Below are 24,107 nucleotides of genomic sequence, written 5' to 3' on the forward strand. Positions count from 1 at the left end.
CGATAACAAAGAGAAAGAAGCTTTCTGAGAAACTTCTTTGTGTTCTGTGAAGTCATCTCACAGAGTTACCCCTTTCCCCTCAAGAAGCCTTTCGCTAAGACAGTTCTTGTGGAATTGCAAAGTGATATTTGGAAGCCCATAGAGGGCTATGGTGAAAAAGGAAATATCCTCAGATGAAATCTGGAAAGAAGCTTTCTGAGAAACTGCTCTGTAATGTGTGACTTCCACTCACAGAGTTACCCCTGTATTTCGTGGATCACTTGGCTAGCCTTATTTCTGTGGAATCTGAGAACAGATATTTCGGATCCCTTGAAGACTATAGGGCCAAAGGAAATATCCTCCGATAACAAAGAGAAAGAAGCTTTCTGAGAAACTTCTTTGTGTTCTGTGAAATCATCTCACAGAGTTACAGCTTTCCCCTCAAGAAGCCTTTCGCTAAGACAGTTCTTGTGGAATTGGCAAAGTGATATTTGGAAGCCCATACCGGGCTATGGTGAAAAAGGAAATATCCTCAGATGAAATCTGGAAAGAAGTTTTCTGAGAAACTGCTTAGTGTTCTGTTAATTCATCTCACAGAGTTACATCTGTATTTCGTGGATCTCTTTGCTAGCCTTATTTCTGTGTAATCTGAGAACAGATATTTCGGATCCCTTTGAAGACTATAGGGCCAAAGGAAATATCCTCCGATAACAAAGAGAAAGAAGCTTTCTGAGAAACTTCTTTGTGTTCTGTGAAATCATCTCACAGAGTTACAGCTTTCCCCTCAAGAAGCCTTTCGCTAAGACAGTTCTTGTGGAATTGGCAAAGTGATATTTGGAAGCCCATAGAGGGCTATGGTGAAAAAGGAAATATCCTCAGATGAAATCTGGAAAGAAGCTTTCTGAGAAACTGCTTAGTGTTCTGTTAATTCATCTCACAGAGTTACATCTGTATTTCGTGGATCTCTTTGCTAGCCTTATTTCTGTGGAATCTGAGAAAAGATATTTAGGATCCCTGTGGAGACTATAGGGCCAAAGGAAATATCCTCCGATAACAAAGAGAAAGAAGCTTTCTGAGAAACTTCTTTGTGTTCTGTGAAATCATCTCACAGAGTTACAGCATTCTCCTCAAGAAGCTTTTCGCTAAGACAGTTCTTGTGGAATTCGTAAAGTGATATTTGGAAGCCCATAGAGGGCTATGGTGAAAAAGGAAATATCCACAGATGAAATCTGGAAAGAAGCTTTCTGAGAACCTGCTTAGTGTTCTGTTAATGCATCTCACATAGTTACATCTGTATTTCCTGGATCACTTTGCATGCCTTATTTCTGTGGAATCTGAGAACAGATATTTCGGATCCCTTTGAAGACTATAGGGCCAAAGGAAATGTCCTCCGATAACAAAGAGAAAGAAGCCTTCTGAGAAACTTCTTTGTGTTCTGTGAAATCACCTCACAGAGTTACAGCTTTCCCCTCAAGAAGCCTTTTCCTAAGTCAGTTCTTGTGGAATTGCAAAGTGATATTTGGAAGCCCATACAGGGCTATGGTGAAAAAGGAAATATCCTCAGAAGAAATCTGGAAAGAAGCTTTCTGAGAAACTCCTTAGTGTTCTGTTAATTCATCTCACAGAGTTACATCTGTATTTCGTGGATCTCTTTGCTAGCCTTATTTCTGTGGAATCTGAGAACAGATATTTCGGATCCCTTTGAAGACTACAGGGCCAAAGAAAATATACTCCGATAACAAAGAGAAAGAAGCTTTCTGAGAAACTTCTTTGTGGTCTGTGAAATCATCTCACAGAGTTACAGCCTTTCCCTCAAGAAGCCTTTTCCTAAGTCAGTTCTTGTGGAATTGGCAAAGTGATATTTGGAAGCCCATAGAGGGCTATGGTGAAAATGGAAATATCCTCATGAAATCTGGAAAGAAGCTTTCTGAGAAACTGCTTAGTATTCTGTTAATTCATCTCACAGAGTTATTTCTGTATTTCGTGGATCTCTTTGCTAGCCTTATTTCTGTGGAATCTGAGAACAGATATTTCGGATCCCTTTGAAGACTATAGGGCCAAAGGAAATATCCTCCGATAACAAAGAGAAAGAAGCTTTCTGAGAAACTTCTTTGTGTTCTGTGAAATCATCTCACAGAGTTACAGCTTTCCCCCCAGAAGCCTTTCGCTAAGACAGTTCTTGTGGAATTGGAAAAGTGATATTTGGAAGCCCATAGAGGGCTGTGGTGAAAAAGGAAATATCCTCAGATGAAATCTGGAAAGAAGCTTTCTGAGAAACTGCTTAGTGTTCTCTTAATTCATCTCACAGAGTTATATCTGTATTTCGTGGATCTCTTTGCTAGCCTTATTTCTGTGGAATCTGAGAACAGATATTTCGGATCCCTTTGGAGACTATAGGGCCAAAGGAAATATCCTCCGATAACAAAGAGAAAGAAGCTTTCTGAGAAACTTCTTTGTGTTCTGTGAAATCATCTCACAGAGTTACAGCTTTCCCCTCAAGAAGCCTTTCGCTAAGACAGTTCTTGTGGAATTGGCAAAGTGATATTTGGAAGCCCATAGAGGGCTATGTTGAAAAAGGAAATATCCTCAGATGAAATCTGGAAAGAAGCTTTCTGAGAAACTGCTCTGTGATGTGTGACTTCCACTCACAGAGTTACATCTGTACTTCGTGGATCTCTTTGCTAGCCTTATTTCTGTGGAATCTGAGAGCAGATATTTCTTATCCCATTTGAAGAGTATAGGGCCAAAGGAAATATCCTCCGATAACAAAGAGAAAGAAGCTTTCTGAGAAACTTCTTTGTGTTCTGTGAAATGATCTCACAGACTTACAGCTTTCCCCTCAAGAAGCCTTTCGCTAAGACAGTTCTTGTGGAATTGGCAAAGTGATATTTGGAAGCCCATAGAGGGCTATGGTGAAAAAGGAAATATCCTCCGACGAAATCTGGAAAGAAGCTTTCTGAGAAACTGCTCTATGATGTGTGACTTCCACTCACAGTGTTATATCTGTATTTCGTGGATCTCTTTGCTAGCCTTATTTCTTTGTAATCTGAGAACAGGTATTTCGTATCCCTTTGGAGACTATAGGGCCAAAGGAAATATCCTCCGATAACAAGAGAAAGAAGCTTTATGAGAAACTTCTTTGTGTTCTGTGAAATCATCTCACAGAGTTACAGCTTTCCCTTCAAGAAGCCTTTCGCTAAGGCAGTTCTTGTGGAATTGGCAAGGTGATATTTGGAAGCCCTTAGAGGGCTATGGTGAAAATGGAAATATCCTCAGATGAAATCTGGAAAGAAGCTTTCTGAGAAACTGCTCTGTGATGTGTGACTTCCACTCACAGGGTTACCCCTGTATTTCGTGGATCACTTGGCTAGCCTTATTTCTGTGGAATCTGAGAACAGATATTTCGGATCCTTGAAGTCTATAGGGCCAAAGGAAATATCCTCCGATAACAAAGAGAAAGAAGCTTTCTGAGAAACTTCTTTGTGTTCTGTGAAATCATCTCACAGAGTTACAGCTTTTCCCTCAAGAAGCCTTTCGCTAAGACAGTTCTTGTGGAATTGGCAATGTGATATTTGGAAGCCCATAGCGGGCTATGGTGAAAATGGAAATATCCTCAGATGAAATCTGGAAAGAAGATTTCTGAGAAACTGCTTAGTGTTCTGTTAATTCATCTCACAGAGTTACATCTGTATTTCGTGGATCTCTTTGCTAGCCTTATTTCTGTGGAATCTGAGAACAGATATTACGGATCCCTTTGAGGACTATAGGGCCAAAGGAAATATCCTCCGATAACAAAGAGAAAGAAGGTTTCTGAGAAACTTCTTTGTGTTGTGTGAAATCATCTCACAGAATTACAGCTTTCCCCTCAAGAAGCCTTTCGCTAAGACAGTTCTTGTGGAATTGGCAAATTGATATTTGGAAGCCCATAGAGGGCTATGGTGAAAAAGGAAATATCCTCAGATGAAATCTGGAAAGAAGCTTTCTGAGAAACTGCTCTGTGATGTGTGACTTCCACTCACAGAGTTACCCCTGTATTTCGTGGATCACTTGGCTAGCCTTATTTCTGTGGAATCTGAGAACAGATATTTCGGATCCCTTTGATGACTATAGGGCCAAAGGAAATATCCTCCGATAACAAGGAGAAAGAAGCTTTCTGAGAAACTTCTTTGTGTTCTGTGAAATCATCTCACAGATTTACAGCTTTCCCCTCAAGAAGCCTTTCGCTAAGACAGTTCTTGTGGATTTGGCAAAGTGATATTTGGAAGCCCATAGCGGGCTATGGTGAAAAAGGAAATATCCTCAGATGAAATCTGGAAAGAAGCTTTCTGAGAAACTGCTTAGTGTTCTGTTAATTCATCTCACAGAGTTACATCTGCATTTCGTGGATCTCTTTGCTAGCCTTATTTCTGTGGAATCTGAGAACAGATATTTCGGATCCCTTTGAAGACTATAGGGCCAAAGGAAATATCCTCCGATAACAAAGAGAAGGAAGCTTTCTGAGAAACTTCTTTGTGTTGTGTGAAATCATCTCACAGAGTTACAGCTTTCCCCTCAAGAAGCCTTTCGCTAAGACAGTTCTTGTGGAATTGGCAAAGCGATATTTGGAAGCTCATACAGGGCTATGGTGAAAAAGAAAATATCCTCAGATGAAATCTGGAAAGAATCTTTCTGAGAAACTGCTCTGTGATGTGTGACTTCCACTCACAGAGTTACATCTGTATTTCGTGGATCTCTTGGCTAGCCTTATTCCTGTGGAATCTGAGAACAGATATTTCGGATCCCTTGAAGACTATAGGGCCAAAGGAAATATCCTCCGATAACAAAGAGAAAGAAACTTTATGAGAAACTTCTTTGTGTTCTGTGAAGTCATCTCACAGAGTTACCCCTTTCCCCTCAAGAAGCCTTTCGGTAAGACAGTTCTTGTGGAATTGGCAAAGTGATATTTGGAAGCCCATAGAGGGCTATGGTGAAAAAGGAAATATCCTCAGATGAAATCTGGAAAGAAGCTTTCTGAGAAACTGCTCTGTGATGTGTGACTTCCACTCACAGAGTTACCCCTGTATTTCGTGGATCACTTGGCTAGCCTTATTTCTGTGGAATCTGAGAACAGATATTTCGGATCCCTTTGAAGACTACGGGGCCAAAGGAAATATCCTCCGATAACAAAGAGAAAGAAGCTTTCTGAGAAACTTCTTTGTGTTCTGTGAAATCATCTCACAGAGTTACAGCTTTCCCCTCAAGAAGCCTTTCGCTAAGACAGTTCTTGTGGATTTGGCAAAGTGATATTTGGAAGCCCATAGCGGGCTATGGTGAAAAAGGAAATATCCTCAGATGAAATCTGGAAAGAAGCTTTCTGAGAAACTGCTTAGTGTTCTGTTAATTCATCTCACAGAGTTACATCTGTATTTGGTGGATCTCTTTGCTAGCCTTATTTCTGTGGAATCTGAGAACAGATATTTCGGATCCCTTTGAAGACTATAGGGCCAAAGGAAATATCCTCCGATAACAAAGAGAAAGAAGCTTTCTGAGAAACTTCTTTGTGTTCTGTGAAATCATCTCACAGAGTTACAGCTTTCCCCTCAAGAAGCCTTTCGCTAAGACAGTTCTTGTGGAATTGGCAAAGTGATATTTGGACGCCCGTAGAGGGCTATGGAGAAAAGGGAAATATCCTCAGATGAAATCTGGAAAGAAGCTTTCTGAGAAAGTGCTCTGTGATGTGTGACTTCCACTCACAGAGTTACATCTGTATTTCTTGGATCTCTTTGCTGGCCTTATTTCTGTGGAATCAGAGAACAGATATTTCGGATACCGTTGAAGACTATAGGGCGAAACGAAATATCCTCCAATAAAAAAGAGAAAGAAGCTTTCTCAGAAACTTCTTTTTGTTTTGTGAAGTCATCTCACAGAGTTACAGCTTTCCCCTCAAGAAGCCTTTCGCTAAGACAGTTCTTGTGGAATTCGCAAAGTGATATTTGGAAGCCCATAGAGGGCTAAGGTGAAAAAGGAAATATCCTCAGATGAAATCTGGAAAGAAGCTTTCTGAGAAACTGCTCTGTGATGTGTGACTTCCACTCACAGGGTTACATCTGTACTTCGTGGATCTCTTTGCTAGCCTTATTTCTGTGGAATCTGAGAACAGATATTTCGGATCCCATTTGAAGAGTATAGGGCCAAAGGAAATATCCTCCGATAACAAAGAGAAAGAAGCTTTCTGAGAAACTTCTTTGTGTTCTGTGAAATGATCTCACAGACTTACAGCTTTCCCCTCAAGAAGCCTTTCGCTAAGACAGTTCTTGTGGAATTGGCAAAGTGATGTTTGGAAGCCCATAGAGGGCTATGGTGAAAAAGGAAATATCCTCCGACGAAATCTGGAAAGAAGCTTTCTGAGAAACTGCTCTGTGATGTGTGACTTCCACTCACAGTGTTATATCTGTATTTCGTGGATCTCTTTGCTAGCCTTATTTCTGTGGAATCTGAGAACAGATATTTCAGATCCCTTTGAAGACTATAGGGCCAAAGGAAATATACTCCGATAACAAAGAGAAAGAAGCTTTCTGAGAAACTTCTTTGTGTTCTGTGAAATCATCTCACAGAGTTACAGCTTTCCCCTCAAGAAGCCTTTCGCTAAGAAAGTTCTTGTGAAATTGGCAAAGTGATATTTGGAAGCCCACAGAGGGCTATGTTGAAAAAGGAAATATCCTCAGATGAAATCTGGAAAGAAGCTTTCTGAGAAACTGCTTAGTGTTCTGTTAATTCATCTCACAGAGTTACATCTGTATTTCGTGGATCTCTTTGCTAGCCTTACTTCTGTGTAATCTGAGAACAGATATTTCGGATCCCTTTGGAGACTATAGGGCCAAAGGAAATATCCTCCGATAACAAAGAGAAAGAAGCTTTCTGAGAAACTTCTTTGTGTTCTGTGAAGTCATATCACAGAGTTACCCCTTTCCCCTCAAGAAGCCTTTCGCTAAGACAGTTCTTGTGGAATTGGCAAAGTGATATTTGGAAGCCCATAGAGGGCTAAGGTGAAAAAGGAAATATCCTCAGATGAAATCTGGAAAGAAGCTTTCTGAGAAACTGCTCTGTGATGTGTGACTTCCACTCACAGGGTTACCCCTGTATTTCGTGGATCACTTGGCTAGCCTTATTGCTGTGGAATCTGAGAACAGATATTTCGGATCCTTGAAGACTATAGGGCCAAAGGAAATATCCTCCGATAACAAAGAGAAAGAAGCTTTCTGAGAAACTTCTTTGTGTTCTGTGAAATCATCTCACAGAGTTACAGCTTTTCCCTCAAGAAGCCTTTCGCTAAGACAGTTCTTGTGGAATTGGCAAAGTGATATTTGGAAGCCCATAGCGGGCTATGGTGAAAAAGGAAATATCCTCAGATGAAATCTGGAAAGAAGATTTCTGAGAAACTGCTTAGTGTTCTGTTAATTCATCTCACAGAGTTACATCTGTATTTCGTGGATCTCTTTGCTAGCCTTATTTCTGTGGAATCTGAGAACAGATATTTCGGATCCCTTTGAGGACTATAGGGCCAAAGGAAATATCCTCCGATAACAAAGAGAAAGAAGGTTTCTGAGAAACTTCTTTGTGTTCTGTGAAATCATCTCACAGAATTACAGCTTTCCCCTCAAGAAGCCTTTCGCTAAGACAGTTCTTGTGGAATTGGCAAAGTGATATTTGGACGCCCGTAGAGGGCTATGGAGAAAAGGGAAATATCCTCAGATGAAATCTGGAAAGAAGCTTTCTGAGAAACTGCTCTGTGATGTGTGACTTCCACTCACAGAGTTACATCTGTATTTCTTGGATCTCTTTGCTGGCCTTATTTCTGTGGAATCAGAGAACAGATATTTCGGATCCCGTTGAAGACTATAGGGCGAAACGAAATATCCTCCAATATAAAAGAGAAAGAAGCTTTCTGATTAACTTCTTTGTGTTTTGTGAAGTCATCTCACAGAGTTACAGCTTTCCCCTCAAGAAGCCTTTCGCTAAGACAGTTCTTGTGGAATTGGCAAAGTGATATTTGGAAGCCCATAGAGGGCTAAGGTGAAAAAAGAAATATCCTCAGATGAAATCTGGAAAGAAGCTTTCTGAGAAACTGCTCTGTGATGTGTGACTTCCACTCACAGGGTTACATCTGTACTTCGTGGATCTCTTTGCTAGCCTTATTTCTGTGGAATCTGAGAACAGATATTTCGGATCCCATTTGAAGAGTATAGGGCCAAAGGAAATATCCTCCGATAACAAAGAGAAAGAAGCTTTCTGAGAAACTTCTTTGTGTTCTGTGAAATGATCTCTCAGACTTACAGCTTTCCCCTCAAGAAGCCTTTCGCTAAGACAGTTCTTGTGGAATTGGCAAAGTGATGTTTGGAAGCCCATAGAGGGCTATGGTGAAAAAGGAAATATCCTCCGACGAAATCTGGAAAGAAGCTTTCTGAGAAACTGCTCTGTGATGTGTGACTTCCACTCACAGTGTTATATCTGTATTTCGTGGATCTCTTTGCTAGCCTTATTTCTGTGGAATCTGAGAACAGATATTTCAGATCCCTTTGAAGACTATAGGGCCAAAGGAAATATACTCCGATAACAAAGAGAAAGAAGCTTTCTGAGAAACTTCTTTGTGTTCTGTGAAATCATCTCACAGAGTTACAGCTTTCCCCTCAAGAAGCCTTTCGCTAAGAAAGTTCTTGTGAAATTGGCAAAGTGATATTTGGAAGCCCACAGAGGGCTATGTTGAAAAAGGAAATATCCTCAGATGAAATCTGGAAAGAAGCTTTCTGAGAAACTGCTTAGTGTTCTGTTAATTCATCTCACAGAGTTACATCTGTATTTCGTGGATCTCTTTGCTAGCCTTACTTCTGTGTAATCTGAGAACAGATATTTCGGATCCCTTTGGAGACTATAGGGCCAAAGGAAATATCCTCCGATAACAAAGAGAAAGAAGCTTTCTGAGAAACTTCTTTGTGTTCTGTGAAGTCATATCACAGAGTTACCCCTTTCCCCTCAAGAAGCCTTTCGCTAAGACAGTTCTTGTGGAATTGGCAAAGTGATATTTGGAAGCCCATAGAGGGCTAAGGTGAAAAAGGAAATATCCTCAGATGAAATCTGGAAAGAAGCTTTCTGAGAAACTGCTCTGTGATGTGTGACTTCCACTCACAGGGTTACCCCTGTATTTCGTGGATCACTTGGCTAGCCTTATTTCTGTGGAATCTGAGAACAGATATTTCGGATCCTTGAAGACTATAGGGCCAAAGGAAATATCCTCCGATAACAAAGAGAAAGAAGCTTTCTGAGAAACTTCTTTGTGTTCTGTGAAATCATCTCACAGAGTTACAGCTTTTCCCTCAAGAAGCCTTTCGCTAAGACAGTTCTTGTGGAATTGGCAAAGTGATATTTGGAAGCCCATAGCGGGCTATGGTGAAAAAGGAAATATCCTCAGATGAAATCTGGAAAGAAGATTTCTGAGAAACTGCTTAGTGTTCTGTTAATTCATCTCACAGAGTTACATCTGTATTTCGTGGATCTCTTTGCTAGCCTTATTTCTGTGGAATCTGAGAACAGATATTTCGGATCCCTTTGAGGACTATAGGGCCAAAGGAAATATCCTCCGATAACAAAGAGAAAGAAGCTTTCTGAGAAACTTCTTGGTGTTGTGTGAAATCATCTCACAGAATTACAGCTTTCCCCTCAAGAAGCCTTTCGCTAAGACAGTTCTTGTGGAATTGGCAAATTGATATTTGGAAGCCCATAGAGGGCTATGGTGAAAAAGGAAATATCCTCAGATGAAATCTGGAAAGAAGCTTTCTGAGAAACTGCTCTGTGATGTGTGACTTCCACTCACAGAGTTACCCCTGTATTTCGTGGATCACTTGGCTAGCCTTATTTCTGTGGAATCTGAGAACAGATATTTCGGATCCCTTTGATGACTATAGGGCCAAAGGAAATATCCTCCGATAACAAGGAGAAAGAAGCTTTCTGAGAAACTTCTTTGTGTTCTGTGAAATCATCTCACAGATTTACAGCTTTCCCCTCAAGAAGCCTTTCGCTAAGACAGTTCTTGTGGAATGGGCAAAGTGATATTTGGAAGCCCATAGCGGGCTATGGTGAAAAAGGAAATATCCTCAGATGAAATCTGGAAAGAAGCTTTCTGAGAAACTGCTTAGTGTTCTGTTAATTCATCTCACAGAGTTACATCTGCATTTCGTGGATCTCTTTGCTAGCCTTATTTCTGTGGAATCTGAGAACAGATATTTCGGATCCCTTTGAAGACTATAGGGCCAAAGGAAATATCCTCCGATAACAAAGAGAAAGAAGCTTTCTGAGAAACTTCTTTGTGTTGTGTGAAATCATCTCACAGAGTTACAGCTTTCCCCTCAAGAAGCCTTTCGCTAAGACAGTTCTTGTGGAATTGGCAAAGTGATATTTGGAAGCTCATACAGGGCTATGGTGAAAAAGAAAATATCCTCAGATGAAATCTGGAAAGAAGCTTTCTGTGAAACTGCTCGGTGATGTGTGACTTCCACTCACAGAGTTACATCTGTATTTCGTGGATCTCTTGGCTAGCCTTATTCCTGTGGAATCTGAGAACAGATATTTCGGATCCCTTGAAGACTATAGGGCCAAAGGAAATATCCTCCGATAACAAAGAGAAAGAAACTTTCTGAGAAACTTCTTTGTGTTCTGTGAAGTCATCTCACAGAGTTACCCCTTTCCCCTCAAGAAGCCTTTCGCTAAGACAGTTCTTGTGGAATTGGCAAAGTGATATTTGGAAGCCCATAGAGGGCTATGGTGAAAAAGGAAATATCCTCAGATGAAATCTGGAAAGAAGCTTTCTGAGAAACTGCTCTGTGATGTGTGACTTCCACTCACAGAGTTACCCCTGTATTTCGTGGATCACTTGGCTAGCCTTATTTCTGTGGAATCTGAGAACAGATATTTCGGATCCCTTTGAAGACTACGGGGCCAAAGGAAATATCCTCCGATAACAAAGAGAAAGAAGCTTTCTGAGAAACTTCTTTGTGTTCTGTGAAATCATCTCACAGAGTTACAGCTTTCCCCTCAAGAAGCCTTTCGCTAAGACAGTTCTTGTGGATTTGGCAAAGTGATATTTGGAAGCCCATAGCGGGCTATGGTGAAAAAGGAAATATCCTCAGATGAAATCTGGAAAGAAGATTTCTGAGAAACTGCTTAGTGTTCTGTTAATTCATCTCACAGAGTTACATCTGTATTTGGTGGATCTCTTTGCTAGCCTTATTTCTGTGGAATCTGAGAACAGATATTTCGGATCCCTTTGAAGACTATAGGGCCAAAGGAAATATCCTCCGATAACAAAGAGAAAGAAGCTTTCTGAGAAACTTCTTTGTGTTCTGTGAAATCATCTCACAGAGTTACAGCTTTCCCCTCAAGAAGCCTTTCGCTAAGACAGTTCTTGTGGAATTGGCAAAGTGATATTTGGACGCCCGTAGAGGGCTATGGAGAAAAGGGAAATATCCTCAGATGAAATCTGGAAAGAAGCTTTCTGAGAAACTGCTCTGTGATGTGTGACTTCCACTCACAGAGTTACATCTGTATTTCTTGGATATCTTTGCTGGCCTTATTTCTGTGGAATCAGAGAACAGATATTTCGGATCCCGTTGAAGACTATAGGGCGAAACGAAATATCCTCCAATAAAAAAGAGAAAGAAGCTTTCTGAGAAACTTCTTTGTGTTTTGTGAAGTCATCTCACAGAGTTACAGCTTTCCCCTCAAGAAGCCTTTCGCTAAGACAGTTCTTGTGGAATTGGCAAAGTGATATTTCGAAGCCCATAGAGGGCTAAGGTGAAAAAGGAAATATCCTCAGATGAAATCTGGAAAGAAGCTTTCTGAGAAACTGCTCTGTGATGTGTGACTTCCACTCACAGGGTTACATCTGTACTACGTGGATCTCTTTGCTAGCCTTATTTCTGTGGAATCTGAGAACAGATATTTCGGATCCCATTTGAAGAGTATAGGGCCAAAGGAAATATCCTCCGATAACAAAGAGAAAGAAGCTTTCTGAGAAACTTCTTTGTGTTCTGTGAAATGATCTCACAGACTTACAGCTTTCCCCTCAAGAAGCCTTTCGCTAAGACAGTTCTTGTGGAATTGGCAAAGTGATGTTTGGAAGCCCATAGAGGGCTAAGGTGAAAAAGGAAATATCCTCCGACGAAATCTGGAAAGAAGCTTTCTGAGAAACTGCTCTGTGATGTGTGACTTCCACTCACAGTGTTATATCTGTATTTCGTGGATCTCTTTGCTAGCCTTATTTCTGTGGAATCTGAGAACAGATATTTCAGATCCCTTTGAAGAATATAGGGCCAAAGGAAATATACTCCGATAACAAAGAGAAAGAAGCTTTCTGAGAAACTTCTTTGTGTTCTGTGAAATCATCTCACAGAGTTACAGCTTTCCCCTCAAGAAGCCTTTCGCTAAGAAAGTTCTTGTGAAATTGGCAAAGTGATATTTGGAAGCCCACAGAGGGCTATGTTGAAAAAGGAAATATCCTCAGATGAAATCTGGAAAGAAGCTTTCTGAGAAACTGATTAGTGTTCTGTTAATTCATCTCACAGAGTTACATCTGTATTTCGTGGATCTCTTTGCTAGCCTTACTTCTGTGTAATCTGAGAACAGATATTTCGGATCCCTTTGGAGACTATAGGGCCAAAGGAAATATCCTCCGATAACAAAGAGAAAGAAGCTTTATGAGAAACTTCTTTGTGTTCTGTGAAATCATCTCACAGAGTTACAGCTTTCCCTTCAAGAAGCCTTTCGCTAAGGCAATTCTTGTGGAATTGGCAAAGTGATATTTGGAAGCCCTTAGAGGGCTATGGTGAAAAAGGAAATATCCTCAGATGAAATCTGGAAAGAATCTTTCTTAGAAACTGCTTAGTGTTCTGTTAATTCATCTCACAGAGTTACATCTGTATTTCGTGGATCTCTTTGCTAGCCTTATTTCTGTGTAATCTGAGAACAGATATTTCGGATCCCTTTGGAGACTATAGGGCCAAAGGAAATATCCTCCGATAACAAAGAGAAAGAAGCTTTCTGAGAAACTTCTTTGTGTTCTGTGAAATCATCTCACAGAGTTACAGCTTTCCCTTCAAGAAGCCTTTCGCTAAGGCAGTTCTTGTGGAATTGGCAAAGTGATATTTGGAAGCCCTTAGAGGGCTATGGTGAAAAAGGAAATATCCTCAGATGAAATCTGGAAAGAAGCTTTCTGAGAAACTGCTCTGTGATGTGTGACTTCCACTCACAGAGTTACATCTGTATTTCGTGGATCTCTTGGCTAGCCTGATTCCTGTGGAATCTGAGAACAGATATTTCGGATCCCTTGAAGACTATAGGGCCAAAGGAAATATCCTCAGATAACAAAGAGAAAGAAGCTTTCTGAGAAACTTCTTTGTGTTCTGTGAAGTCATATCACAGAGTTACCCCTTTCCCCTCAAGAAGCCTTTCGCTAAGACAGTTCTTGTGGAATTGGCAAAGTGATATTTGGAAGCCCATAGAGGGCTATGGTGAAAAAGGAAATATCCTCAGATGAAATCTGGAAAGAAGCTTTCTGAGAAACTGCTCTGTGATGTGTGACTTCCACTCACAGGGTTACCCCTGTATTTCGTGGATCACTTGGCTAGCCTTATTTCTGTGGAATCTGAGAACAGATATTTCGGATCCTTGAAGACTATAGGGCCAAAGGAAATATCCTCCGATAACAAAGAGAAAGAAGCTTTCTGAGAAACTTCTTTGTGTTCTGTGAAATCATCTCACAGAGTTACAGCTTTTCCCTCAAGAAGCCTTTCGCTAAGACAGTTCTTGTGGAATTGGCAAAGTGATATTTGGAAGCCCATAGCGGGCTATGGTGAAAAAGGAAATATCCTCAGATGAAATCTGGAAAGAAGATTTCTGAGAAACTGCTTAGTGTTCTGTTAATTCATCTCACAGAGTTACATCTGTATTTCGTGGATCTCTTTGCTAGCCTTATTTCTGTGGAATCTGAGAACAGATATTTCGGATCCCTTTGAGGACTATAGGGCCAAAGGAAATATCCTCCGATAACAAAGAGAAAGAAGCTTTCTGAGAAACTTCTTTGTGTTCTGTGAAGTCATATCACAGAGTTACCCCTTTCCCCTCAAGAAGCCTTTCGCTAAGACAGTTCTTGTGGAATTGGCAAAGTGATATTTGGAAGCTCATACTGGGCTATGGTGAAAAAGAAAATATCCTCAGATGAAATCTGGAAAGAAGCTTTCTGAGAAACTGCTCTGTGATGTGTGACTTCCACTCACAGAGTTACATCTGTATTTCGTGGATCTCTTGGCTAGCCTTATTCCTGTGGAATCTGAGAACAGATATTTCGGATCCCTTGTAGACTATAGGGCCAAAGGAAATATCCTCCGATAACAAAGAGAAACAAGCATTCTGAGAAATTTCTTTGTGTTCTGTGAAGTCATCTCACAGAGTTACCCCTTTCCCCTCAAGAATCCTTTCGCTAAGACAGTTCTTGTGGAATTGTCAAAGTGATATTTGGAAGCCCATAGAGGGCTATGGTGTAAAAGGAAATATCCTCAGATGAAATCTGGAAAGAAGCTTTCTGAGAAACTGCTCTGTGATGTGTGACTTCCACTCACAGAGTTACCCCTGTATTTCGTGGATCACTTGGCTAGCCTTATTTCTGTGGAATCTGAGAACAGATATTTCGGATCCCTTGAAGACTATAGGGCCAAAGGAAATATCCTCCGATAACAAAGAGAAAGAAGCTTTCTGAGAAACTTCTTTGTGTTCTGTGAAATCATCTCACAGAGTTACAGCTTTCCCCTCAAGAAGCCTTTCGCTAAGACAGTTCTTGTGGAATTGGCAAAGTGATATTTGGAAGCCCATAGCGGGCTATGGTGAAAAAGGAAATATCCTCAGATGAAATCTGGAAAGAAGCTTTCTGAGAAACTGCTTAGTGTTCTGTTAATTCATCTCACAGAGTTACATCTGTATTTCGTGGATCTCTTTGCTAGCCTTATTTCTGTGGAATCTGAGAACAGATATTTCGGAACCCTTTGAAGACTATAGGGCCAAAGGAAATCTCCTCCGATAACAAAGAGAAAGAAGCTTTCTGAGAAACTTCTTTGTGTTCTGTGAAATCATCTCACTGAGTTACAGCTTTCCCCTCAAGAAGCCTTTCGCTAAGGCAGTTCTTGTGGGATTGGCAAAGTGATATTTGGAAGCCCACAGAGGGCTATGTTGAAAAAGGAAATATCCTCAGATGAAATCTGGAAAGAAGCTTTCTGAGAAACTGCTTAGTGTTCTGTTAATTCATCTCACAGAGTTACATCTGTATTTTGGGATCTCTTTGCTAGCCTTATTTCTGTGGAATCTGAGAACAGATATTTCGGATCCCTTTGAAGACTATAGGGCCAAAGGAAATATCCTCCGATAACAAAGAGAAAGAAGCTTTCTGAGAAACTTCTTTGTGTTCTGTGAAATCATCTCACAGAGTTACAGCTTTCCCCTCAAGAAGCCTTTCGCTAAGACAGTTCTTGTGGAATTGGCAAAGTGATATTTGGAAGCCCATAGAGGGCTATGGTGAAAAAGGAAATATCCTCAGATGAAATCTGGAAAGAAGCTTTCTGAGAAACTGCTTAGTGTTCTGTTAATTCATCTCACAGAGTTACATCTGTATTTCGTGGATCTCTTTGCTAGCCTTATTTCTGTGGAATCTGAGAACAGATATTTCGGATCCCTGTGGAGACTATAGGGCCAAAGGAAATATCCTCCGATAACAAAGAGAAAGAAGCTTTCTGAGAAACTTCTTTGTGTTCTGTGAAATCATCTCACAGAGTTACAGCATTCTCCTCAAGAAGCTTTTCGCTAAGACAGTTCTTGTGGAATTCGTAAAGTGATATTTGGAAGCCCATAGAGGGCTATGGTGAAAAAGGAAATATCCACAGATGAAATCTGGAAAGAAGCTTTCTGAGAAACTGCTTAGTGTTCTGTTAATGCATCTCACATAGTTACATCTGTATTTCCTGGATCACTTTGCATGCCTTATTTCTGTGGAATCTGAGAACAGATATTTCGGATCCCTTTGAAGACTATAGGGCCAAAGGAAATATCCTCCGATAACAAAGAGAAAGAAGCCTTCTGAGAAACTTCTTTGTGTTCTGTGAAATCATCTCACAGAGTTACAGCTTTCCCCTCAAGAAGCCTTTTCCTAAGTCAGTTCTTGTGGAATTGCAAAGTGATATTTGGAAGCCCATACAGGGCTATGGTGAAAAAGGAAATATCCTCAGAAGAAATCTGGAAAGAAGCTTTCTGAGAAACTCCTTAGTGTTCTGTTAATTCATCTCACAGAGTTACATCTGTATTTCGTGGATCTCTTTGCTAGCCTTATTTCTGTGGAATCTGAGAACAGATATTTCGGATCCCTTTGAAGACTACAGGGCCAAAGGAAATATCCTCCGATAACAAAGAGAAAGAAGCTTTCTGAGAAACTTCTTTGTGGTCTGTGAAATCATCTCCAGAGTTACAGCCTTTCCCTCAAGAAGCCTTTTCCTAAGTCAGTTCTTGTGGAATTGGCAAAGTGATATTTGGAAGCCCATAGAGGGCTATGGTGAAAATGGAAATATCCTCATGAAATCTGTAAAGAAGCTTTCTGAGAAACTGCTTAGTGTTCTGTTAATTCATCTCACAGAGTTATTTCTGTATTTCGTGGATCTCTTTGCTAGACTTATTTCTGTGGAATCTGAGAACAGATATTTCGGATCCCTTTGAAGACTATAGGGCCAAAGGAAATATCCTCCGATAACAAAGAGAAAGAAGCTTTCTGAAAAACTTCTTTGTGTTCTGTGAAATCATCTCACAGAGTTACAGCTTTCCCCTCAAGAAGCCTTTCGCTAAGACAGTTCTTGTGGAATTGGAAAAGTGATATTTGGAAGCCCATAGAGGGCTATGGTGAAAAAGGAAATATCCTCAGATGAAATCTGGAAAGAAGATTTCTGAGAAACTGCTTAGTGTTCTCTTAATTCATCTCACAGAGTTACATCTGTATTTCGTGGATCTCTTTGCTAGCCTCATTTCTGTGGAATCTGAGAACAGATATTTCAGATCCCTTTGGAGACTATAGGGCCAAAGGAAATATCCTCCGATAACAAAGAGAAAGAAGCTTTCTGAGAAACTTCTTTGTGTTCTGTGAAATCATCTCACAGAGTTACAGCTTTCCCCTCAAGAAGCCTTTCGCTAAGACAGTTCTTGTGGAATTGGCAAGGTGATATTTGGACGCCCGTAGAGGGCTATGGAGAAAAAGGAAATATCCTCAGATGAAATCTGGAAAGAAGCTTTCTGAGAAACTGCTCTGTGATGTGTGACTTCCACTCACAGAGTTACATCTGTATTTCGTGGATCTCTTTGCTGGACTTATTTCTGTGGAATCAGAGAACATATATTTCGGATCCCGTTGAAGATTATAGGGCCAAACGAAATATCCTCCAATAAAAAAGAGAAAGAAGCATTCTGAGAAACTTCTTTGTGTTTTGTGAAGTCATCTCACAGAGTTACAGCTTTCCCCTCAAGAAGCCTTTCGCTAAGACAGTTCTGGTGGAATTGGCAAAGTGATATTTGGAAGCCCATAGAGGGCTACGGTGAAAAAGGAAATATCCTCAGATGAAATCTGGAAAGAAGCTTTCTGAGAAACTGCTCTGTGATGTGTGACTTCCACTCACAGAGTTACATCTGTACTTCGTGGATCTCTTTGCTAGCCTTATTTCTGTGGAATCTGAGAACAGATATTTCGGATCCCTGTGGAGACTATAGGGCCAAAGGAAATATCCTCCGATAACAAAGAGAAAGAAGCTTTCTGAGAAACTTCTTTGTGTTCTGTGAAATCATCTCACAGAGTTACAGCATTCTCCTCAAGAAGCTTTTCGCTAAGACAGTTCTTGTGGAATTCGTAAAGTGATATTTGGAAGCCCATAGAGGGCTATGGTGAAAAAGGAAATATCCACAGATGAAATCTGGAAAGAAGCTTTCTGAGAAACTGCTTAGTGTTCTGTTAATGCATCTCACATAGTTACATCTGTATTTCCTGGATCACTTTGCATGCCTTATTTCTGTGGAATCTGAGAACAGATATTTCGGATCCCTTTGAAGACTATAGGGCCAAAGGAAATATCCTCCGATAACAAAGAGAAAGAAGCCTTCTGAGAAACTTCTTTGTGTTCTGTGAAATCATCTCACAGAGTTACAGCTTTCCCCTCAAGAAGCCTTTTCCTAAGTCAGTTCTTGTGGAATTGCAAAGTGATATTTGGAAGCCCATAGAGGGCTATGGTGAAAAAGGAAATATCCTCAGAAGAAATCTGGAAAGAAGCTTTCTGAGAAACTCCTTAGTGTTCTGTTAATTCATCTCACAGAGTTACATCTGTATTTCGTGGATCTCTTTGCTAGCCTTATTTCTGTGGAATCTGAGAACAGATATTTCGGATCCCTTTGAAGACTACAGGGCCAAAGGAAATATCCTCCGATAACAAAGAGAAAGAAGCTTTCTGAGAAACTTCTTTGTGGTCTGTGAAATCATCTCCAGAGTTACAGCCTTTCCCTCAAGAAGCCTTTTCCTAAGTCAGTTCTTGTGGAATTGGCAAAGTGATATTTGGAAGCCCATAGAGGGCTATGGTGAAAATGGAAATATCCTCATGAAATCTGTAAAGAAGCTTTCTGAGAAACTGCTTAGTGTTCTGTTAATTCATCTCACAGAGTTATTTCTGTATTTCGTGGATCTCTTTGCTAGACTTATTTCTGTGGAATCTGAGAACAGATATTTCGGATCCCTTTGAAGACTATAGGGCCAAAGGAAATATCCTCCGATAACAAAGAGAAAGAAGCTTTCTGAAAAACTTCTTAGTGTTCTGTGAAATCATCTCACAGAGTTACAGCTTTCCCCTCAAGAAGCCTTTCGCTAAGACAGTTCTTGTGGAATTGGAAAAGTGATATTTGGAAGCCCATAGAGGGCTATGGTGAAAAAGGAAATATCCTCAGATGAAATCTGGAAAGAAGATTTCTGAGAAACTGCTTAGTGTTCTCTTAATTCATCTCACAGAGTTACATCTGTATTTCGTGGATCTCTTTGCTAGCCTTATTTCTGTGGAATCTGAGAACAGATATTTCAGATCCCTTTGGAGACTATAGGGCCAAAGGAAATATCCTCCGATAACAAAGAGAAAGAAGCTTTCTGAGAAACTTCTTTGTGTTCTGTGAAATCATCTCACAGAGTTACAGCTTTCCCCTCAAGAAGCCTTTCGCTAAGACAGTTCTTGTGGAATTGGCAAGGTGATATTTGAACGCCCGTAGAGGGCTATGGAGAAAAAGGAAATATCCTCAGATGAAATCTGGAAAGAAGCTTTCTGAGAAACTGCTCTGTGATGTGTGACTTCCACTCACAGAGTTACATCTGTATTTCGTGGATCTCTTTGCTGGACTTATTTCTGTGGAATCAGAGAACATATATTTCGGATCCCGTTGAAGATTATAGGGCCAAACGAAATATCCTCCAATAAAAAAGAGAAAGAAGCATTCTGAGAAACTTCTTTGTGTTTTGTGAAGTCATCTCACAGAGTTACAGCTTTCCCCTCAAGAAGCCTTTCGCTAAGACAGTTCTAGTGGAATTGGCAAAGTGATATTTGGAAGCCCATAGAGGGCTACGGTGAAAAAGGAAATATCCTCAGATGAAATCTGGAAAGAAGCTTTCTGAGAAACTGCTCTGTGATGTGTGACTTCCACTCACAGAGTTACATCTGTACTTCGTGGATCTCTTTGCTAGCCTTATTTCTGTGGAATCTGAGAACAGATATTTCGGATCCCATTTGAAGACTATAGGGCCAAAGGAAATATCCTCCGATAACAAAGAGAAAGAAGCTTTCTGAGAAACTTCTTTGTGTTCTGTGAAATCATCTCACAGAGTTACAGCTTTCCCCTCAAGAAGCCTTTCGCTAAGACAGTTCTTGTGGAATTGGCAAAGTGATATTTGGACGCCCGTAGAGGGCTATGGAGAAAAGGGAAATATCCTCAGATGAAATCTGGAAAGAAGCTTTCTGAGAAACTGCTCTGTGATGTGTGACTTCCACTCACAGAGTTACATCTGTATTTCTTGGATATCTTTGCTGGCCTTATTTCTGTGGAATCAGAGAACAGATATTTCGGATCCCGTTGAAGACTATAGGGCGAAACGAAATATCCTCCAATAAAAAAGAGAAAGAAGCTTTCTGAGAAACTTCTTTGTGTTTTGTGAAGTCATCTCACAGAGTTACAGCTTTCCCCTCAAGAAGCCTTTCGCTAAGACAGTTCTTGTGGAATTGGCAAAGTGATATTTCGAAGCCCATAGAGGGCTAAGGTGAAAAAGGAAATATCCTCAGATGAAATCTGGAAAGAAGCTTTCTGAGAAACTGCTCTGTGATGTGTGACTTCCACTCACAGGGTTACATCTGTACTTCGTGGATCTCTTTGCTAGCCTTATTTCTGTGGAATCTGAGAACAGATATTTCGGATCCCATTTGAAGAGTATAGGGCCAAAGGAAATATCCTCCGATAACAAAGAGAAAGAAGCTTTCTGAGAAACTTCTTTGTGTTCTGTGAAATGATCTCACAGACTTACAGCTTTCCCCTCAAGAAGCCTTTCGCTAAGACAGTTCTTGTGGAATTGGCAAAGTGATGTTTGGAAGCCCATAGAGGGCTAAGGTGAAAAAGGAAATATCCTCCGACGAAATCTGGAAAGAAGCTTTCTGAGAAACTGCTCTGTGATGTGTGACTTCCACTCACAGTGTTATATCTGTATTTCGTGGATCTCTTTGCTAGCCTTATTTCTGTGGAATCTGAGAACAGATATTTCAGATCCCTTTGAAGAATATAGGGCCAAAGGAAATATACTCCGATAACAAAGAGAAAGAAGCTTTCTGAGAAACTTCTTTGTGTTCTGTGAAATCATCTCACAGAGTTACAGCTTTCCCCTCAAGAAGCCTTTCGCTAAGAAAGTTCTTGTGAAATTGGCAAAGTGATATTTGGAAGCCCACAGAGGGCTATGTTGAAAAAGGAAATATCCTCAGATGAAATCTGGAAAGAAGCTTTCTGAGAAACTGATTAGTGTTCTGTTAATTCATCTCACAGAGTTACATCTGTATTTCGTGGATCTCTTTGCTAGCCTTACTTCTGTGTAATCTGAGAACAGATATTTCGGATCCCTTTGGAGACTATAGGGCCAAAGGAAATATCCTCCGATAACAAAGAGAAAGAAGCTTTATGAGAAACTTCTTTGTGTTCTGTGAAATCATCTCACAGAGTTACAGCTTTCCCTTCAAGAAGCCTTTCGCTAAGGCAATTCTTGTGGAATTGGCAAAGTGATATTTGGAAGCCCTTAGAGGGCTATGGTGAAAAAGGAAATATCCTCAGGTGAAATCTGGAAAGAATCTTTCTTAGAAACTGCTTAGTGTTCTGTTAATTCATCTCACAGAGTTACATCTGTATTTCGTGGATCTCTTTGCTAGCCTTATTTCTGTGTAATCTGAGAACAGATATTTCGGATCCCTTTGGAGACTATAGGGCCAAAGGAAATATCCTCCGATAACAAAGAGAAAGAAGCTTTCTGAGAAACTTCTTTGTGTTCTGTGAAATCATCTCACAGAGTTACAGCTTTCCCTTCAAGAAGCCTTTCGCTAAGGCAGTTCTTGTGGAATTGGCAAAGTGATATTTGGAAGCCCTTAGAGGGCTATGGTGAAAAAGGAAATATCCTCAGATGAAATCTGGAAAGAAGCTTTCTGAGAAACTGCTCTGTGATGTGTGACTTCCACTCACAGAGTTACATCTGTATTTCGTGGATCTCTTGGCTAGCCTGATTCCTGTGGAATCTGAGAACAGATATTTCGGATCCCTTGAAGACTATAGGGCCAAAGGAAATATCCTCAGATAACAAAGAGAAAGAAGCTTTCTGAGAAACTTCTTTGTGTTCTGTGAAGTCATATCACAGAGTTACCCCTTTCCCCTCAAGAAGCCTTTCGCTAAGACAGTTCTTGTGGAATTGGCAAAGTGATATTTGGAAGCCCATAGAGGGCTATGGTGAAAAAGGAAATATCCTCAGATGAAATCTGGAAAGAAGCTTTCTGAGAAACTGCTCTGTGATGTGTGACTTCCACTCACAGGGTTACCCCTGTATTTCGTGGATCACTTGGCTAGCCTTATTTCTGTGGAATCTGAGAACAGATATTTCGGATCCTTGAAGACTATAGGGCCAAAGGAAATATCCTCCGATAACAAAGAGAAAGAAGCTTTCTGAGAAACTTCTTTGTGTTCTGTGAAATCATCTCACAGAGTTACAGCTTTTCCCTCAAGAAGCCTTTCGCTAAGACAGTTCTTGTGGAATTGGCAAAGTGATATTTGGAAGCCCATAGCGGGCTATGGTGAAAAAGGAAATATCCTCAGATGAAATCTGGAAAGAAGATTTCTGAGAAACTGCTTAGTGTTCTGTTAATTCATCTCACAGAGTTACATCTGTATTTCGTGGATCTCTTTGCTAGCCTTATTTCTGTGGAATCTGAGAACAGATATTTCGGATCCCTTTGAGGACTATAGGGCCAAAGGAAATATCCTCCGATAACAAAGAGAAAGAAGCTTTCTGAGAAACTTCTTTGTGTTCTGTGAAGTCATATCACAGAGTTACCCCTTTCCCCTCAAGAAGCCTTTCGCTAAGACAGTTCTTGTGGAATTGGCAAAGTGATATTTGGAAGCTCATACTGGGCTATGGTGAAAAAGAAAATATCCTCAGATGAAATCTGGAAAGAAGCTTTCTGAGAAACTGCTCTGTGATGTGTGACTTCCACTCACAGAGTTACATCTGTATTTCGTGGATCTCTTGGCTAGCCGTATTCCTGTGGAATCTGAGAACAGATATTTCGGATCCCTTGTAGACTATAGGGCCAAAGGAAATATCCTCCGATAACAAAGAGAAACAAGCATTCTGAGAAATTTCTTTGTGTTCTGTGAAGTCATCTCACAGAGTTACCCCTTTCCCCTCAAGAATCCTTTCGCTAAGACAGTTCTTGTGGAATTGTCAAAGTGATATTTGGAAGCCCATAGAGGGCTATGGTGTAAAAGGAAATATCCTCAGATGAAATCTGGAAAGAAGCTTTCTGAGAAACTGCTCTGTGATGTGTGACTTCCACTCACAGAGTTACCCCTGTATTTCGTGGATCACTTGGCTAGCCTTATTTCTGTGGAATCTGAGAACAGATATTTCGGATCCCTTGAAGACTATAGGGCCAAAGGAAATATCCTCCGATAACAAAGAGAAAGAAGCTTTCTGAGAAACTTCTTTGTGTTCTGTGAAATCATCTCACAGAGTTACAGCTTTCCCCTCAAGAAGCCTTTCGCTAAGACAGTTCTTGTGGAATTGGCAAAGTGATATTTGGAAGCCCATAGCGGGCTATGGTGAAAAAGGAAATATCCTCAGATGAAATCTGGAAAGAAGCTTTCTGAGAAACTGCTTAGTGTTCTGTTAATTCATCTCACAGAGTTACATCTGTATTTCGTGGATCTCTTTGATAGCCTTATTTCTGTGGAATCTGAGAACAGATATTTCGGAACCCTTTGAAGACTATAGGGCCAAAGGAAATCTCCTCCGATAACAAAGAGAAAGAAGCTTTCTGAGAAACTTCTTTGTGTTCTGTGAAATCATCTCACTGAGTTACAGCTTTCCCCTCAAGAAGCCTTTCGCTAAGGCAGTTCTTGTGGGATTGGCAAAGTGATATTTGGAAGCCCACAGAGGGCTATGTTGAAAAAGGAAATATCCTCAGATGAAATCTGGAAAGAAGCTTTCTGAGAAACTGCTTAGTGTTCTGTTAATTCATCTCACAGAGTTACATCTGTATTTTGGGATCTCTTTGCTAGCCTTATTTCTGTGGAATCTGAGAACAGATATTTCGGATCCCTTTGAAGACTATAGGGCCAAAGGAAATATCCTCCGATAACAAAGAGAAAGAAGCTTTCTGAGAAACTTCTTTGTGTTCTGTGAAATCATCTCACAGAGTTACAGCTTTCCCCTCAAGAAGCCTTTCGCTAAGACAGTTCTTGTGGAATTGGCAAAGTGA

The sequence above is a fragment of the Macaca mulatta genome, chromosome 4 (assembly GCF_049350105.2).
Source record: "Macaca mulatta isolate MMU2019108-1 chromosome 4, T2T-MMU8v2.0, whole genome shotgun sequence".
Taxonomy (NCBI): Eukaryota; Metazoa; Chordata; class Mammalia; order Primates; family Cercopithecidae; genus Macaca; species Macaca mulatta.